The sequence below is a fragment of the Rhinolophus ferrumequinum genome, chromosome 11 (assembly GCF_004115265.2).
Source record: "Rhinolophus ferrumequinum isolate MPI-CBG mRhiFer1 chromosome 11, mRhiFer1_v1.p, whole genome shotgun sequence".
Classification (NCBI taxonomy): Eukaryota; Metazoa; Chordata; class Mammalia; order Chiroptera; family Rhinolophidae; genus Rhinolophus; species Rhinolophus ferrumequinum.
The window spans coordinates 72,520,136-72,537,771 of NC_046294.1; the positions used below are offsets into that span (position 1 = coordinate 72,520,136).

The 17,636-nt window shown below is 39.1% G+C and overlaps 1 long non-coding RNA gene across 1 annotated transcript; it reads left to right on the top strand.

Moving 5' to 3' along the window:
* The first annotated feature begins 81 nt into the window (after positions 1–81).
* Positions 82–14,021, top strand: LOC117030290 (uncharacterized). The gene is made up of 4 exons (XR_004424354.1): positions 82–221; positions 486–2,071; positions 5,173–5,324; positions 13,838–14,021. It is a non-coding gene; the product is annotated as an uncharacterized LOC117030290 (long non-coding RNA).
* Positions 14,022–17,636: the final 3,615 nt, after the last annotated feature.

The following is a 17,636-nucleotide window of genomic DNA, read 5'->3' on the forward strand; positions in this document are numbered from 1 at the left end:
CCCGGATGCGAATCGCCAAAGGCCGGAAGTGACGCCAGCGCAGAGCCGGTCTCCGGGAGGGGTGTGGGTCTGGTTGCTACCGGCAGACCGGCTCCCATGCTGCACAAGGCTGTGTAGCTGCCGCGAGTGGAGAAATCGGGTTTTGTTGGCTGATTGACGGCCGTTGGTTGTCCAGGGTATCCTAACTTTTCTCACGAAACTTCTACCCCGCCCAAATGCTGGTAAGTCACCTCCAGATAGGTTTTAGGAAACCACTAATATTTTGCAGTTGGCCTTAAAAATAACCGGGTAAAGCAAACCAACTTTCACTTCTGAGCTCTTCAATTCAGTAACCTGACGTTAATTATTATCCACCCCTTAAATGCATGTTCCTTTGTGGGCCGGCGATCAGCCGCAGACTCTCCCACCCCTTCTCTGTCTTCCCTGACCTCTGTTTGTCACTTTTTCCTTTATTAAAACTTAGCTTTCCTATTTCTGTTGCACAGAGCTTACCTCTCAGAAAAGCGACAGTCGTTGATAGGTGACCTAGTAAAGAAGAATTTGGGGGATATTTCAAAGGGCCTTCCCCCAGACTTGATTATCCAAAACACTTGTAATCACTCCACCTACACTTCAGTGAAAATATTGTTTATAAATAAAGGTTGTCGCATGGGTTTTGGTGAGATGACCTCCACCTTGGAATTCTCATCTGGCCAATCTGATTACCATATTTCTGTAGTGCCATTGATTGGTTCAGAATGGACATACATCAAGTCAGGCCAATGGGTACCACTGACATGAAATTGAATCATCAGGAAGCAACTTTATTTCCTATGGACTTGAACCTGAGAGGATGTGGAGAATAAATCCAAAACTCAGAAGAGACCAGAATCAAGCAGAAAGAAAATCCAAAACATGATTTTATGATGTGAGCCCTGAATCCCTGATGTGCCCTGGAAATTTGTTAACATGAGCCACTAAATGTCACTATTTTGCTTATGCAGTTCTCTGATACTTATAACCAAAAGAACGTTCTTGAATGCTGTAAATCTTAAACCCAGTTGAAAATGCTTGAGACCAAAACATCAAATCTGAATAAGATCAAGTCTAAAAAAAATACCATCTGTAAGTAGAGGACAGAGGAACATGTTAATACTCAGTGCAATCAACAAGATCTAAACTGACAGAAAAACCTGCAGGAAAAATGGTCCAGATTCTGCAACAAATTATTAGAAAGAGAGAGAAGGAAATTTTAAGGGATATATCAATCACTCTTCATGATTCTTTGAATCTTGAGTCAAACAATTTGAACGATATTATGACATTTGTGAGACAATTGGAAATTTGAACACTAGCTGAATATTTGATGAAATTCTAGAACAAGCAAAACTTATCTATAGGACAGCATATCACTGATGCTTGGGAACTGGAATAGGGTGGTAATGGAGGGAGAAGACTAAAGTGGCACAAAGGCGCTTTTTGGATAATAGACATATTGTATATCCTCTATCTTGATTGAGGTGGTGGTGTATATACTTGTCAAAGCTCATGAGAAGCGCAACTCCCCTTCCCCCAAAAATCCCATACATACTCAAAACAATGACAAGACACTATTAGAAATAACCAATCTTACTTCTTCAAGAAGTGAATTACAAAGCTAAATATCCCTTTTCCCAAGCAGAACAAAGGAAATGGAATAAACATCTAAATGATGAAGACAAAGACCCCAGAGGTCAATGTTCAAAGGATATTCTTCCAGAGAGCAGAATCAAGGCTGAATCACTGGGTAAGGAACTTTTATAATGCCTGTGTGGCAGGATACCTGCATTGCTATGGCCCAGTGGCTATTGCACATCTTTTCTAAGTAGGAATGTTTATTGTGGTTATCACGTCCCTTCTCCGTTGTTGTTTATTGTACAAGAGAGAAGAGCAGATAATTGTCTCTTAGTTCATAGACCACTGGACCATGAAGAACCACTTCTAGACCCAAGGAAGAAGACCCAGCACACCTGGAGATTCTGGAGAGTCAGCTCAGTGCAGTGACTGGACAGGAGACTACTGGCATCTATAGAATTCTCTGAATCTGTTTCTGGTATTCATTCATTCATTCCGTTGTTCAAACAATATTTAATGATTACTTAAACCAGGAACTGTCCTGGGTTTAGAGATATAAAAGGCAGGTGTGACTCCTGCATTCATAGAGTTTAGAGTCTGGAGGAGGAAATCTATGCAGCCTAATTGCATTTAAGAGTGCTTTATGAACAAATAATAGGGTCAGTAATGTATGCTTGTTACTCATAATAACGGGACGGTGATTTCCAGGGTTCTGTAGATCATTTTCTTCATTGCCTCCTCTGATCAGTACCTACTGCCACCACCATATTATAGTAAAACAAGACCGGTCTTACATTAATTTTTGCTCCAGAAGATGCATTAGAGCTGATTGTCCGGCTATCTTATTTTTGGGGAAACACGGGTATGACAGAATACTTGGTTGTGTAGGAAAATTTTTTTAATGAAAATCATGAGAAGGAAAGGGAGAGAAACTTACATGTTTTAGCAGAAACTTATGTGTCCTCGTTTCAGATCCTAAAGAAGGTAGTGACTTTAGGTAAGACTCATAATTTCCTTTATCTTTCATTTATCCTACTGTTACAGAGAAGGATATAGGAAAAGCAAATATGCATTTCTAATGGCAATGGACACATATTTGTACCAAATAGGGCGGATGGCAGAAGGAATGAGACTGAGCCACATCGTTCGTTGTGTCATCTATTTGACGTGTTGAGTATACACGTGTCCCTTAGCTTTTGGGGGTTATAGAATGAAGCGATGAAACATATCTCTTAAAATAGTTGTATCTGTATCAAAATGGTGCCCTAAAACGTGTTAATTTATATATTTTACACATTGTTTATATTTTCTTAACACCTCTTTAAGATACGGCATTTCTACTTGCCTGGAAAACAAGCAACACAGAAATTAAGTGACTTATGGGATGCCACATGTTATTATAGTCCTGAATCCATACAAATACTTTCCTTTCCATACATTACCATTGATTTTCAAAACAACTCTGTAAGTCAAAATTTTGTACAATATTTCCATACACATAAGCCTTGAGAGAGAAGACTCTTAGAGAAGAGAACAGTAGAACTGGGGTATGAAAACAGGACTTTCTGTTATGGAGCATCAGTAAAGCCCACAGGAACTTCTAGTGTTTTCGAGAAGCCCAGCAATGCAGATGTATGTAACCCATGCCATGTACCCCTTACATCCTAAAGCAGTGTGCTAGAGCATAACAACTGACTGGGAACTCAGCCTGACTGGGAACCAAGCTGAGGGAGTAGTCACTCTCCATTTCCACCCAACTTCTGGTAATGGGGCTTTCCCTTCCATATCATTATAACCTTTTTTTATTCAATGACCCCGTCTTTATTTTTCAGGGATCTTAACCAAGTTCTCAACCATTGAAAACAGGATTGTCTACACAGGGCAGTTTGAATGGGATTCAGCAAATTCTTAGGCCATGATTAAGCCTTAGGAAAATCCATAGGTGACATGTAGGCAGTTACTGAAGTCCCTCATTATTCAGCATGAAGTTGATTAGCTCACATGAATGCAGCAGAGGCAGCAGAGGCAATGACTCATAGAATGGCAGTAAATGATCTGCAAATAGTCTTCATTTACTTGGCACCCACACTGCTGTGGTCACTGGCTATGATGTTGGTGTTTTGTTTTGTTTTTTTCCCTTTTTTATTTTATTTTATTAGTTTTAGGTGCACAAAACAATATAATAGTTAGACATTTATCATTTATATCCCTCACAGTGACAACCCCTCTACCCCCATCCACTATCCCTCTGACATCACACACAGCCATTACATTTCCACTGTCTCTATTCCTAATGCTGTACTCCGCTTCTTGTAACTATATGTAATATAAAATTGTAGTTGACATTCATTATTGTTCAACTTCAGCTCCAGGTGTACAGTGCAGTGATCAGGCATCTACATCTTCCCTGAGGTGATCTCCCTAACGAGACAAGTGACCATCGGATACCCTACAAAATCTGAGTCTGCTCCTTTCCATGTATCTTTGCAGATTTTCCCCCTCATCTCTAGTTTCACAGAGATCTCTGCCAAGTTTGAGCCCTATCCAACTCTTGAACCCTTGTCCTAGCCAAGATGACTTTCAAGTGTTACAGCATAAACTCTGCTCTGCTTCTTTCAGGGCGTACTTATAATTTGCAAGAGACTTCTTGTCTCTAGAGAAAATATGGCTCATGAGAATCAGAAGTTTTGGCTTTCAATTGCGTTTTGATATCGTGAGGTTTCAGAACATATTTTAAAGAAAAAACTAAACTGTTTTACATTTCTTATTTAGCAGTCATAATTCTTGAGGCAATGAAAATTGACTAAGGGTCATGAGCAAGAATGTGCAGAAAAGAAAAGCACAAAAATTTTTTGAAGATATTTTCTCTCTATGGGCTAAACAACCAGGAAATTATCAGACATACTTCACTGAACTCTTACTACATTCTCTATGCAGCTAAAGTTTCCATCTGCACACCCTTCTGGTATAACCTAACACCTAGGACCAACTACATGATTTGTGGAGCCCAGAGCAAAATGAAAATGCAGAGTCCCTTGTTCAAAAATTATTTAATACTCTGTGAAAGCAGACCATTAAATCCAATGCAGGGTCCTTCTAAGCATGAGGCCCTATTCAGTTGCACAGATTGCATGCTTGTGAAGACAGCCCTGTGCACACCTTAAAAGCAAATCAAGCCCTGAGTGACCTACACGTTCACTCAGTGGAGCTCCAGGTTTCTGTGTCAGAGTGCTATGTGTTCTAAACGTCATTCTTATTTCAGAGACACAGTAAGATTACATTTCCCACCTCTCTTGCAATGAGGAATTGCTATGAAAAGCTCCTGTGTAAACCCTCACTCTACCTACCAATCAACCAGATTCAAATAACTCAGGAGAGAATTCAAACATCTTAAGGAATATTGGAGCCGTAAAATGGAGGAAGTTTAAATCCCAGAATCATCACCTGGAATACTGCCTTCCAAATACTACATTGAGTGGTCAAATGAAAGAGAAATAAAATTCTATTATGTAAAGCCACTGAAGTTTTGGAGTTGTTTACGTTTTTTTGTTTGTTTGTTTTTTGATGTTCTATTCTCAGCAACTGGTTGTGATGTCAAAGCATTATTTTATCACAGAATTTATCCAAAAAAAGCTAGCCTGTGAAGCAGAAAGCTCTAATTGCATGTTATTCAACAATCATGTAAATAAAAATGGAAATGAAAATAGAAAATAAAAGACTTAAAATAACAGGTATGTGACTATATTAATTAATAGTTGTCACTTTACATCAGTGGTTATGTGTTTTTAAAAAATGTTAAAAAGCATTTAGTTACAGGTCTAAGCGAGACTGTTTCCTGAAAATAAAAGGTAAACTAGACCATGCACACAGAAAAGAAAGCATCAAAGCACTAAAAGAATAATCATCACTATAGAGAAAAAGATTACCTATTAATATGTTTTGAAATTTTTTAATACTAAGAACCTAGCATATTTCATTACAGTGAAATGCAAAATTGAAAGTACTATGATTATCAAACAAATCACATACCATATTTTGCCATGTATAATGCCCTCCCGTGTATAATGCACATCCACGTTTTTGGCCCAAACTTGTAGGGAAAAAAAATCTTTCATTTTCTTTCAAAATTTTTCAATTTTTGTTTATTTAATTTTACGTACTTGTTTTTTGTATTATAAAGGAATTTTAGCATTTATTTTTTTTAACATATTATGGTACAAGAAATATGTAACAAATAATTACAAAACACAAGAACAGATACAAGGTACAAGAAATTTTATGTACCAGTAACAAATTTACGATATTTACCCATCATAGAAAGCCAAGAACTCTTCATCATTGCAAGTTTGTGGTAAGTTCAACAAAACCAATTATCGTATGCCAGGGTCTTATTTTACATACGGATATCTTTATTGATTTCTAGAGTTACACTTTTAACTCATAAACATAAATAAAAGAATTAAAAATATTTCTATAGATACGGAATTAGTACTATCCATTATAATGCGCACCCTTGTTTTCCCCTCACAAATTTGGGCATAAAAGTACACATTATACACGGCAAGATACTGTAATTTGGTATCGGTGCAATAGACTTCATTAAAACAGCATTCTGTAAAACATCTTTATGAATTCATGCCTACAGGGCTTGGCAGTTTTATGTAAATTAAGAAATGGCCTGATTGTGAGATGGGTGGGTGAGCATATGCCCTATCTGTAGCAGTCTAGATGGACTAGATTAGGCCAGAGCAAAAATGAAACCAATAGCTCTGTTATTGAAGACGACAAACATTTGTTTACTCGCTCACACTAAATATTGGATAAAGATCAGTGGGATCTCTGTTCGTCATTAGAGCAGTTACTATCTAGAACATTGGTGACTATGGCAGAGAAAGAAGAAAAAGCATAGTTTATTTTGCTTAGTCCAAGCAGAATGTTTTCTCCTCTTAGTTTGAAAGGTGTTAGAAGGTATGGTCATTAGGCCTGCTCCCAAATATTCTACAGTTCTCTCTTTTGTGCACAAGGTACAGTTGCACTTACCTGCTCACTTGCAGTTAGATGTGATTATATGACTTCCTTGGCCAATAAAATGTGAATGGAACTGATGTGCAGAAATTTGAAAAGCTAGTATATGCTCTATCACATGATTTCTTTTCCCTTAATACCAATGAGGTAGATTGTCAAAAAAAAAAAAATGTGACTATTCAAGAGAACTGTTGTATTAGGTAATTATAAACCAAGGCTAAAGAAGTAGAAACAATTTTATCAAGAAGTATAAAACATTACAAAACTATACTTAACAATTCTCCCAAGACTGGTAATCTCTTTTTTTTTTTTTTTAAGTTTATTGGGGTGACAATTGTTGGTAAAATTACATAGATTTCCGGTGTACAGTTCTGTATTACATCATCTATAAATCCCATTGTGTGTTCACCAACCAGAGTCAGTTCTCCTTCCATCACCATATATTTGATCCCCTTTACCCTCACCTACCATCCCCCTCCTCCCGTACCCTATGGTAACCACTAAACTATTGTCTGAGTTTTTGTGTCTCATTTGTCTTGTTCTTTTGTTGTTTTTGGTTTATATACTTCATATCAGTGAAATCATATGGTTCTCTGCTTTTTCTGTCTGACTTATTTCGCTTAGCATTGTAATTTCAAGATCCATCCATGTTGTCACAAATGGTTCTATTGCATCTTTTCTTACCACCGAATAGTATTCCATTGTGTATATATACCACCACTTCTTTATCCATTCATCTATCGAAGGACATTTTGGTTGTTTCCATGTCTTGGCCACCGTAAATAAAGCTGCAATGAACATTGGAGCACACGTGTCTTTATGTATAAACGTTTTCAGATTTTTTGAGTAGATACCCAGGAGAGGGATTGCTGGGTCATACGGTAATTCTATTCGTAATTTTTTGAGGAACCTCCACGCTGCCTTCCATAACAGCTGCACCAGTCTGCATTCCCACCAACAGTGTATGAGGGTTCCTTTTTCTCCACAGCCTTTCCAACACTTGTTACTATTTGTCTTGTTGATGATAACCATTGTAACTGGGGTGAGGTGATATCTCATTGTGGTTTTTATTTGCATTTCTCTGATGATTAGTGATGTTGGGCATTTTTTCATACGTCTATTTGCTATTTGTATGTCCTCTTTGGAGAAATGTCTCTTCAGGTCCTCTGCCCGTTTTTCAATTGGGTTGTTTGTCTTTTTGTTGTTGGATTTCATGAGTTCCTTGTATATTTTGAATATCAGTCCCTTATTGGAGTCACTGTTTGCAAATATCTTCTCCCATTCAGTTCTTCTCCCATGCCTCCCATTCAGAGGCAACCGCCTCTTTATTTTGTCGATGGTTTCTTTTGCTGTGAGAAGCTTTTAAGTTTTATATAGTCCCATTCATTTATTTTAGCTTTTACTTCCCTTGCCTTTGTAGTCAAATTCATAAAATGCTATTTGAACCCAAGGTCCATAAATTTAGTACCAATGTTTTCTTTTATGCAATTTATTGTTTCAGGTCTTATGCTTAAGTCTTTGATCCATTTTGAATTAATTTTGGTACATGGTGACAGATAGCAGTCCAGTTTCATTCTTTTGCACGTGGCTATCCAATTCTCCCAGCACCATTTATTGAAGAGGCTGTCTTTCCTCCGTTGTTTGTTTTTAGCTTCTTTGTCAAAAATTATCTGTCCATATTTATGTGGTTTTATTTCTGGGTTCTCAGTTCTATTCCATTGGTCTATGTGTCTGTTTTTCTGCCAATACCATGCTGTTTTGATTATTGTAGCCCTGTAGTACAAGCTAAAGTCAGGGAGTGTGATAACTCCAGTATTGTCCTTTTTTCTTAAGATTGCTTTGGCTATTCGGGGTCTTTTGTGGTTCCAAACAAATCTGATGATTTTTTGTTCTACTTCTATAAAATATGTCATTAGGATTTTGATGGGGATTGCATTAAATCTGTATATTGCTTTGGGTAATATGGCCATTTTAACTATGTTGATTATTGCAATCCATGAGCACGGAATATCTTTCCATTTCTTTGTGTCTTCTTCAATTTCTTTTAGAAACGTCTTGTAGTTTTCAGCATATAGGTCTTTCACATCCTTGGTTAAGTTTATTCCTAGGTATTTTATTCTTTTTGTTGCAATTGCAAAAGGAATTGTTTTTGTGTTTCTTTTGCTGTGATTTCATTGTTAGTATATAGGCATGTAATAGACTTTTGTATGTTGATTTTATAGCCGGCAACTTTATTGTATTCGTTGATTGTTTCTAATAGCTTTTTGGTGGAGTCTTTAGGGTTTTCTATATATAGCATCATGTCATCTGCAAAGAGTGACAATTTAACTTGTTCATTCCCAGTTTGGATGCCTTTTATTTCTTTCTCTTGCCTGATTGCTCTGGCAAGGACTTCCAACACTATGTTGAAAAGCAGTGGTGATAGGGGACCGCCCTGTCATGTTCCTGAACGTAGAGCAAAGGGCTTCAGTTTTTAACCATCAATTATGAGATTAGCTGAGGGTAGGTCATATATGGCCTTTATTATGTTAAGATATTTTCCTTCTATACCTATTTTATTAAGTGTTTTAATCATAAATGGATGTCGTATCTTGTCAAATGCTTTTTCTGCATCAATTGATATAATCATATGATTTTTGTCCTTTATTTTGTTTATGTGATGTATCACATTGAAGGATTAGTGGATGTTGAACCATCCTTGTGCTCCAGGGATGAACCCCACTTGGTCGTGATGACTGATCTTTTTAATGCACTGTTGTATTTGATTTGCTAGAATTTTGTTTAGGATTTTTGCATCTGTATTCATCAGAGATATTGGTCTGTAGTTTTCTTTTTTTGTGTTGATCTTACCAGGTTTTGGTATCAGGGTAATGTTGGCCTCATAAAATGAGTCAGGGAGTACTGTCTCTTCTTCAATTTTTTGGAAGAGTTTGAACAGGATTGGTATTAGATCCTCTTCGAAGGTTTGGTAGAATTCACTAGTGAAGCCATCTGGTCCCGGACTTTTGATTTTGGGAAGGTTTTGGATGACTGATTCAATTTTGTTACTGGTGATCGGTCTGTTTAGATTTTCCAGTTCTTCATGGTTCAGCCTAGGAAGGCTATATGTTTCTAAGAACTTGTCCATTTCTTCTAGGTTATTAAATTTGGTGGCATATAGTCCTTCATAGTATTTTTGGATGATCCTTTACATTTCTGTGGCATCCGTGATAACGTCCCCTTTTTCATTTCTGATTTTGTTAATGTCTTCTCTCTTTTTATCCTAGTGAGTCTAACCAATGATTTGTCAATTTTGTTAATCTTTTCAAAGAACCAGCACTTTGTCACATTAATTTTTTCTATTGTCTTTTTGTTCTCTATTTCATTTAGTTCTGCTCTGATTTCTGTTATTTCCTTTCTTCTGCTGACCTTGGGTTTCATTTTTTTCTCCTTTTCCTGGTTCTTTAAGGTGTAACGTGAGGTTATTTATTTGAAATTCTTTTTTGTCTCTTGACATAGGCCTGTAATTATATAAATCTCCCTATTAAAACTGCTTTCGCTGCATCCCAAAGATTTTGGTAGGATGTATTTTCATTGTCATTTGTTTCTATGTATCTCTTGATCTCTCCTCTAATTTCTTCTTTGACCCGGTCGTTCTTTAAAAGTACGTTGTTTAATCTCCGTGTATTTGTGATTTTTCCTGCTTTCTTTTTGCAGTTGATATCCAATTTCAAAGCCTTATCAGAGAATATGCTTGGTATGATTTCAATCTTCTTAAATTTGCTTAGGCTGATTTTATGTCCCAATATATGGTCTATCCTTGAGAATGTTCCATGTACACTAGAAAAGAATGTATACTCTGATGTTTTAGGATGAAGTGCTCTATATATGTCAATTATGTCCATTTCATCTAATGTGTCATGTAGGGCTGCTATTTCGTTATTTATTTTCTGTTTGGATGCTGTATCCATAGCTGTCAATGATGTATTTAGTCCCCTAGTATAATTGTGTTTTGGTCAATTTCTCCCTTTAGTTCTGTTAGTAGTTGCGTGGTATATTTTGGTGCTCCCTGATTGGGGGCATAAATATTGATGAGTGTTATGTCTTCTTGTTGTATAGTCCCCTTTACCATTATGAAATGTCCATCTTTGTCTCTTGTTACCTTTTTCACACTGAAATATGCTTCATCTGATATCAGTATGGATACACCTGATTTTCTTTGGATAACATTTGCTTGGAGTGTCAATTTCCATCCTTTCACTTTGAGTCTATGTTTGTCCTGGTAGCTGAGATGTGTCTCTTGGAGACAGCATTTGGTTGGGTGTAGTTTTTGATCCAATCTGCTACTCTGTGCCTTTTTATTGGTGAGTTCAATACATTTTCATTTAGTGTGATTATTGATATGTGAGGATTTCCCGTCATTATACCTTTAGTTTTCTGGTAAGGCTGTGTCTCCATTGTTTCTTTGCCTTTTTGTTGTTGTCTATTATTTCTGTGTGGTGGTATTCTATGATGTTTCCCTCTGTTTCTTCTTTTATTACAGTATATATTTCAGTTCTGGATTTTTTTTTGAGTAGTTACCCTTACGTTTATGGAAAAGAAAGTTTGATATTTAGAGTATTCCATTTTCTTCAGCACGCTTACTTTGTCCATTGCCATATTCCGGTTCAGGCCTTTACTCTCCCCCTTTTTATGTTTTGGTTGCCACAAATTGTCCCTGTTGATGGTGGTCGAATAGCCTCCTTTAGTATTTATTGTAGTGCAGGTCGTGTATTAGAAATTTCCCTCAGCTTCTGTATGTCTGGAAAGGTCTTTATTCCACCTTCATATCTAAAGGATATCTTTGCTGGATATATTATTCTTGGCTCATAATTTCTCTCTTTCAATAGTTTCAATGTTTGGTTCCACTCCCTCCTGGCTTGTAGAGTTTCTGCTGAAAAATCTGATGATAATCTAATGGGCTTTCCTTTGTAGGTTACCGTCTTCTTTTCCCTGGCTGCCTTGAGGATTCTTTCTGTGTCGTTGATTTTAGACAGCTTCAATACAATGTGCCTTGGAGAAGGCCTGTTGGAATTTAGGTAATTAGGTGTTCTATTTGCTTCTTGGATTCGAGGATCCAGTTCTGTCCACAAGTTTGGGAAGTTCTCATCGACAATTTATTTGAATATATTTTCTGTTCCCTTGTCTCTTTCTTCTCCTTCTGCTATGCCCATTATTCTTATATTGCTCTTTCTGATGGAGTCAGAAAGTTCTTGTAGAGTTCTTTCATTTCTTTTAAGTCTCAAGTCTCTTTCTTCTTCCATCCGTGTAATTTCCAGGTTTCTATCTTCGATGTCTCTGATTCTTTCCTCCATCTGGTCAACTCTACTACCTAAGCGGCTATTTCATTCTTCATTTCTTTTATTGAGTTCTTAATCTCCAGAAATTCTATTTGGTTCTTTTTTAACATTTCAATCTGTTTTGTAAAATGCTCATGTTTTTTGATTGTGTTTCTGAGTTCATTAAACTGCCTTTCTGTGTTTTCTTGCATCTCGTTGAGTTTTTTCAGAACTGGAATCTTGAATTCTCTGTCATTTAAGTCACATATTTCCATATCTTTAAGTTCCCTTTCTGGAGACTTTTCACTTTCTTTCTGAGCTGTCTTGTTGCCTTGGTTATTCATGGCAATTACTGGTTTATTATTTCTCTTCCTAGACATCTACAGGAGTGGCTTCTGCAACAGGTTGATAGGAAGAGGTCTTTCCTTTGTTTTCCAGTACTTGTTGGTAGAATGTTTTATTTTCTCTCCTACTGCAGCCTTTTATTCTCTATCACACGGTAGTGCTGTTTTCTCTGCACTATTCCAGCTTCTCACACAATGGGGGGATTCCCTGTGAGACGGGCTTCTCCTCTGTTAATAGTTCGCCTGAGTCACAGGGCGCAGTGTCTGTGTGAGTATGCGGAGAGCTTTTGAAGAAGAGCTTTGAAGTTCCAAAGCTCTTCTTGCACCAGATTCAGATCCTGTGTGTTTCAGCAGTTCTTCTTACTCCTGCAGGGATCCACTCAGATAGATGGGGCCAGAGGCGAGATGAGTTGTGAGAGGTGGCCCAGAGCAATGGCAGCGACCACCACCATAGCCAGTCCTGCTTCCGCAGCTCCCTCCCCTATGCCAGAACTAGTTGGGCTGTGAATCTTTGTCTTTGGTCCACAGTTCTCAGAATAGCAAATATTCTTCTGTTCTTTTGATCTGACACTGCTCCTGTTCCGCTTCTAGCACTGGGCAGGTGGGGGCGGCACGAGCTCTGGGAGGATAGGAAGGGGGCGGCTAGTCTCAGTGCCTAAGGCTTCCGTTCTCTGCTCGGCAGTGAGGGCCTAAACCACCGTTTTCAGCCTTCTTCCCTCCGTTTTTTCTCCGTGGTCTCTGCTGTGAGCGTTGGGTTCAGCCGTGTTATATGCTGCCCCCTGAGCCCTGTGGGCCATAAGCGGAGCCCTAGCAGTCCGAGTTCTTCCCTCTCCCGCAGCTGCGGTAGCTCCGGGATGCAGCGAACTCGGAGCACTAAGCTAGGTCTGCGTCCTGCACCCGCGCGACTCTGTCTCCGCACTTCTCCCTTCCCTCCTCCCCTGCTCGTGCAATTTTCCCACCTTTAGCTGAATTCAGTAGTGCGCCTCTTCATCTTGCCTGTCTGCTGTGCAGGGAGTCCTTTGTGGAGTTATAGTTGTTCCATTTGTTGTAAATTCCAGGGGAGCTTTACAGAGGCTCACTTCACGCCGCCATTTTGATGTCATCTGGTATTGTCTTTAAAAGAGGAAATTCAGAGTACAATCTCTGCCATACCTCCTGCCATTAATATTACAATATATCTAAAATTAACACTGATACTTAATTTTTAAATACATAATGGAGCACCAGCATTCAAATAAATAGTATTTAACATCTGATAAATTAAAAATATGTGAACTATTTAATCATAGTGTCTGTATTTTCTCACAATGAAACAAAAGTACAATCAGCAAGGAGGTCCACACTTTGATTTTGTTCTCCTCTAATGTCTATTTCTGGTTCTCTTCATTCTGGAGATTGGGGAAAATCATCCACACATGATCACATTTCTGGCCTATTCCTCTACCTTCTCAACCACGCTGAGGATTAGTTGGGGGAGAGAGGTGGGCAGAACTGCAGATGAAAGAATTATGTTCAGCTGTATGTTATAAACCAACTGCTTTGCTTACATATCTGCTTTCTTTCCCCCTATATTTTCAGTGCACAAGTTACAGCTGCACTTACCTGCCCACTTGCAGGTAGAATTGACTGCAGGAAGAATTGGTTCCTATAATGCAGAGTCTCTGGTCCTGCTCCCTGCCGGTGGACTCAGAATATGGTGAGGCCAAAAAGGAACACCAATGGAGCCATAGAGAGGGGAGTCATACCACTATATTCTCGATGGCAGCTGGTCGAGCCAGAGAAGCAAACATCCGCCAGTACCCCAACAAGGGGTCTTCCTGCACCACAGTCTCGCTGATGGCCAGGCAAGACACAGGAAGCAAACATCCGCCAGTTCTACTACATTGTGGTATGTTCCCAAACAGTCAAGCGGTCCATCAAATTAGGGATGGAAGGTAATTCCCCATAGTCCACAGTCATTTCCCAGGGCTGTGTGTTGGCTTCACAATGTGTGCCCTCTCCACAGGGCAAAAGCTCCAAGTCCTCCCCAACCTGGGGGTGAGGGACGACCTTGACTGCACTGGCATCTTTCACCGAGGACTTAGTAAGCGTTTCTTCCTGGGACTACAAGTCCCGCACCCGGGCTGCCTCAGCAAGCACTTCCCAGCCCATACGGCTGCAGTGATCTTCGCTTTCTCTGGCCTATGCTCGTTGGAGAACTGTCCACGTCTTTCTACCCCTCCATGGGGGTCCAGCTCTCTGGAAGCTGCACGGCTTTTCCTATACTGGTCGGAGAACTGTCGAAAGTTTTCCCACCCTTCCATGGGGGTCCCACTCATGAGAACAGCAGCCACCGGGCACCACTCAGTGTGTGGGGGCCACATGTCCTCCTGCCCAGGGGCAGATGACTTCATTACCTGACCGGGAGAACCCTGCTCACTGCGCCATGTGTCATGCAGTTCCCGCTCCCTGCCCAAGAATGCAGGATATGGTGAATCCAAAATGGAACAACAACGGAGACATAGGTAGGGGAGTCATACCACTAAATTCTCAATGGTGGCTGGTCGAGACACAAAAGGAAACATCCGCCAGTACTCCAACAAGGGGCCTTCCTGCACTCCAGTCTCACTGGCGGCCAGGCGAGACACAGGATGTAGGATTAACATGATCCGCAATCCAGAATCCGCTTGCTAACCACACTTCCTAGTTGCAGTCTGCTTGCTAGCATAGCCACATGTTGTGCAGGGCCTCTGGTTCTGCTCCCCACATAAGAACTCAGGATATGGCTAGGCCAAAAATGAACACCCACGGAACCATAGATAGGGGAGTCACACCACTATATTCTCTCTGGTGGCCGGGTAGGACACACGCAGCAGTAGCCACATGATCCGCAAAGTCTGCCATTCACTTCTCTGCCTGCCAACCAACCAACCAATCAATACAGCCCCGCAGTTACATCAGTAGCTAATTAGCTAACTGGTTACAGCTCATGGCCAACCAATCACAGTTGATGGTCATTCACTACCCGAGCCAGCACCTCCACACGCGAGGCCGAGAGCCTGGAAACTGATCTCTGGGACTCTGTCCCCACACCACGGCAGTTGTATTAGTGGCTAATGGCCAACTTGTTACAGCTGATGGCCATCTGCTACCCGAGCCAGCACCTTTCCATATGAGGTTGAGAACTGCTTTCCTGCCTCTGTCCCTACAATTCCCTATTAGACCCAGACAGAAGTAATGGTCAGCACTACTCAGTGACTTAGGAAGAGTCAGAAAAAGTAGAATTTCATTTATTCTATAGGGACACATAAAGAGGTTAATATATTTAAGTATTTGCATATGAAGTGGTTCAGAACAGGGCCCCCCAAGATGTAATACTTTGGCATGTGGATTATTTTGAGCTGAAGGCAGTGGAGACCCTGTGGGCTCAGAAGAAACTTCTGCCTCTCCCTGAACTACCTGGAAGAATCTAAATTGGGGGCCTTATCCATAATAAGAGTTATTACCAGGAATAACATTTTTATGACCTATCCATAGGGCAGGGCAAACTCTTAATTACTTAACATCTGCTCTTCTTATCATTCTGTGAATGACCTTCCCCTCTCTGTAGCCCTAAGTCATCTTATCTCATCCTTAGCAAAGAATGGCATGTATACATCATTTTCACTTTCTGTCTGTGAACCTCTCATGTTTATGGGGCCTCTGACTCTCTTAAGTATGTGGGCTTCCCATACGTACATATGTAATTAAACTTGGTTATTTTTCTCTTGTTAATCTGTCTTACGATTATTTAATTATGAAACCAGCTGGAACCCTAGAAGGGTAGAAGAAAATTACTTTCTCCCCTACAAGTTGAACACTAAATGTCATATTTGAATGGATATTTTAATATACTATTATTGAAACCTGTAAATACCATGCCATAGTGTAAGTTTCATCTTTTGTAAGTCTGAAGAAGAGGTTCTGAAATGACATTTTTTCATATACTGCCCCCCAGTACTGTCCAAGATGATGATTGATTTAATATGAAAAATGATATAACAATTCTATGGTATTTTTTTCTTTAAATTGAATAAGAGTATAAAGAGTATATTTAATAGGGCAATATCTTATAAACAACATTATCTTTCATATAGTTTGCTTAATATCTGTCAAATATAATGGATAAAAATGAAAAAAAAAAAACCACAACAAAAACAAAACTTTTTCCTCTAGTCACTTTCATGGAACTCACACAGATACTTTAGAGATCATCTAGAACAGTGGATCCCTCAGGAAACTTGAGACATTTTCAGGTGTCTGTGAGGTCAAGCTATTTTCACAATAATATTAAGACATTTTTTAACTCTTTTACTATGCTCTACATTTGTATTGCTGATCTAAAAGCAATGGTGATTGTGGTAGGCAGAATTCTAAAATGGTCCCTAGGTTTTCTTATATAACTCTCTAACCTTAAGTGTGGGTGAAACCTGTGCATATAATGGGATATCACTCCCATGCTTAGTTGACTAATAAGTTGACTTTTGAATTAATAAAGGAAATTATTCATTGGGCCTGATCTAATCAGGCAACTTGAAAGGGAAGGGGTCATTCCTGTTATATGATATTTGAAGCACAAAGGAGAGTTGATGTGTGAGGAAGTTCTCCATTGTTAACTCTGAAGATGGAAGTGAAGAATGTGGTGGCTTCTTGTTGCTGAAAGTGACCCCAACTGACAGCCAGCAAAGAAATGGAGACCTCAATCTTACAATGGCAGAATTTAATTCTGCCTCAACTATATGAGCTTAGAAGAGGACCCTAAGCTCCAGATAAGAATTCAGCCTGGCCATTATCTTGATTTAAGCGTCATGAGACCCTTAGCAGAGAACCAGACACGCTGTTAGCAGATTACTGATGGACAGGACTGCAAGCTAATAAATGGGTGTTGTTTTAAGCCACTAAGTTTGTATAATTTGTGATGCAGCAATGGAAAAATCAATACAGTGTCTAAAACTACTGGCATCTTGGCACACATCAAGGCTGGGGTGCCAAACTGTTCTAGTATTCATCCATTCTTCACCTCTATCCAATCACAGAGATTCCAGTTTCACTTTAGAATGTCCTTGAAGAAGGAGCAAATATTGACTTTTTATCTGCTCTCAAACCTTCAGTACAAGTCATTTCAATAATCTGAATGATGAAATTAAATATGCATAAAGCACTTCTGTGGCATAGTGAAGTACAATGGTTGTCCTAAAGAAAAGAACCTGTGCGGCAGAGTTGTGATCTAAACTAGCAGCTTTTTTCATGGAATACCATTTTTACTTGAAGAATATTAAGGTTTAAGTATTTGTCAGACATTTTTCTCAAAATTAACAAAATAAGCCTATCATTTCAAAGAAAACCACTGATGGTATTT